Below are 2,811 nucleotides of genomic sequence, written 5' to 3' on the forward strand. Positions count from 1 at the left end.
AATCTCAAAGTGCTACAAAAATAAAATAAAATAAAATAAAAATATTTGTAATAAAAACCCTTGGAAGTGGAAGCCAAGCATGTTTTATGACTTTCATTATTAACCCCACGATAACATAGGTACTGGGGAACACAGATCTCTGCAGCTTCGTTTTTACAGATGGTTTTATTTCAGACGTGGTCAAAGAGATCAGTCTTTTGTAAATTCCTCCAGGGGGTGCTGCCGTTTCAGACTGAAGAGTCTCCTGCCTACATAAGAGAAGGGTGGCTATAAAAATATATTTTATAATTTACTATTGAACAAACTGGTCATGACAGGGAAATAAACACTATTCGACAAGTTAACGAGATACTTTAAATGAAAAATGGAAAAGGGTGTTTAAACTATAAAACATGTGGTTTAAACAGTTTTCTGTCGAACTTTCCATACTTTTGGAAAATTCCATCCAAAATGCATCAAACTCATCCTCAGCACCGGCCTTCAAAGTGTCCGACCTAATTTAACCGCGAGGAACATTTCTGAAACACCTGCTGCTCAGAGCTGAGACCCAACCCAAACCCAGCAGCTCAGAGCAGCAGTGTGAGTCCACACTCTCTGCTGTCACAATGCTGCTGCTGTCACCCAGCAGCCTGCGCTGCTCAGGAGTTATTTTTGGATTGCCACTGTGATTTTCCTTCCATTTGCAGGAAGGGGGGGTTGACATGGACTCAGCATGAACCTGCCGTTTTGACACTTCAGGCTGGGACAAGCAGGCAGCAGCTGGCTGGCCAGCACCAAAACAGCAGCCTTACAGGTAACCATCGCAAAACAATTACACCTTTATTCTCCAGGTGAAGCAGAAAATGCTGCCCCGTGTTTGAGGAGATCAGGGTGGGATTTCTTGTCCCAGTAAAGCACCAGCAGCTTGAGCTAGTAGCTAAGACTTTTCATTGCTGTGTTTTTTGTCTCATTGTTGCTTTACAACACGCACGGCCTTAAAATGAGTTGATCAGGAGCAGTGAGGCGTGACGACTTTGACTTTTAATCTTCATGTTTTAAAATGCTTCTTGCTGACTTCAATATTTGCAATGATTAATACTCAAAATGATTTCTTCTGTGAAGGGGCCCTGCTTGGAGCACTTTGAGCCCTGCCAAGATTTTTCACCTGGTAAGTTTAGATTTTTTTTATCTCAACTCTGTTGTCCGTGACCGCGTGTAGTTTTCTTGGAGTTAACTGTATTTGTAGATGTTTGCAAGAGTTTTTAGTTTTATGAGTTTTAATTACATATGTTATTAGTACATTTCTATTATTACTCTTTCCTCTTTTGAATCTGCATCCTGAAGGCATTCCAAATGCCATAACTACCAAAGCCTTAAAAGGAGGATTGAACATCTCATGTGTCGGGCAGGCAGCAAGTTTAGCAGGGAGGAGTTTTAGTTTACAACCAATGACCTACAATTCACTGGGGTGTCAGTAAACTGAGAATAATAAATATTTTCAGACAGACTTTAAGCAGTCAGAAAACATCAGTCTTCCGAAAAGATTATCTTGTAAAAAACTTTTTCTTAAGTTTAGTTTGATTCCACAAAATGTTTATCTGTGAAACTCTTGCAGAATGTCATAATTTAACACAGACTGGTGAAAACTGTGCCTTTAAGCTACAAGCTTGTATATTTAGTTTAAATTGTCCCTCGGGGCAATAAGTGACAAAGTATTTCTGTAGCCCAATCAAGTATCAGTGGGCTGTCCCATTCATTAAGCAGCAGAAACCATTAGGACAGCTCAATATGATGCAGTTCATTATAAACTTTGATTCAAGACATTAAAATAAAGTGCAATGTAGAACAATGAAATGAATGATAAAAGTTATTTTTACTGCCAAATAAAAATGGTCGCTCACTAACAGCTTCTAAAATGAGATAAGACTTTTATAAAACTTAATGAACAAATAAACAACAAGAGAGATTAATCTATGGTGGCCAAGACCACCACTGACCATTCCCTGGCTCCGCCATAGGGATAGGACGGGCGATGGTCACTTGCTGCCCAATTTGTTACTTCATCAAAGGATCAGTGTTTGTTACTGTTCCATTATTCATTTACATTGTGCAGTCTGTACAATTTTATAAACCATTTTCACTTCAGTACAGTGGATGGATGGATGGATGGATGGATGGATGGATGGATGGATGGATGGATGTTAGAGATGGGATAAATGGCTCTTTGAAGGGATCCAGATCTTGGGGAGCCGTTTGTTTCATAAAGCCGTTCGATTTCGAATGTGTTACATCATCACGTAGGGAAATACATCATTACGTAGCCGTACGTAATGACGTCTTCCCGTCACATGGGTGGAACCATGTGTTTGTTAAGTGGAAACCCCCCTTCCCCTTCCCTCATGAGCTTCTGTACTCCACAACTCTGCATGTTTTCCATGAAAAGGCAAAGCGGGAGCAATTTAAGTATGAAAACTAAAGATTAAATGAGGAATAAAAGAAATAAAACTACAAATGGCTCGTTACTGCCCACGATTCGGCTCCTATCATTCGTTGTAAAGAGCCATTCAAAAGATTTGGAACGTTCACTAATGTCACATCTCTAATGGATGGATGGATTAATGAATGAATGGATGGATGGATGGATGGATGGATGGATGGATGGATGGATGGATGGATGGATGGATGGATGGATGGATGGATGGATGAATATCACCCACCACCTTTCATGTCAGAATTTCAAGATAAAATCTTACGTGAGAAATGGTGGACTTGTAGACATTTAGGTCAAATTTTGAAAAGGATGCAGTATATTGTGCAGGACATGGGCACCAG

General features: G+C 39.9%; 1 protein-coding gene across 1 annotated transcript in view; it reads left to right on the forward strand.

Annotated features, from left to right (window-relative positions):
• The first annotated feature begins 570 nt into the window (after positions 1–570).
• prr33 (proline rich 33) overlaps positions 571–2,811 on the forward strand; it is a 6,263-nt gene continuing 4,022 nt past the window's right edge. The window contains exons 1-2 of the mRNA XM_014019340.1: positions 571–793; positions 1,102–1,147. The gene's annotated coding sequence lies outside the window, so the exon portion shown is untranslated. The remainder of the gene's footprint in view (positions 794–1,101; positions 1,148–2,811) is intronic.

Source organism: Austrofundulus limnaeus, unplaced genomic scaffold, assembly GCF_001266775.1.
Source record: "Austrofundulus limnaeus strain Quisiro unplaced genomic scaffold, Austrofundulus_limnaeus-1.0 Scaffold217, whole genome shotgun sequence".
NCBI classification, from domain to species: domain Eukaryota; kingdom Metazoa; phylum Chordata; class Actinopteri; order Cyprinodontiformes; family Rivulidae; genus Austrofundulus; species Austrofundulus limnaeus.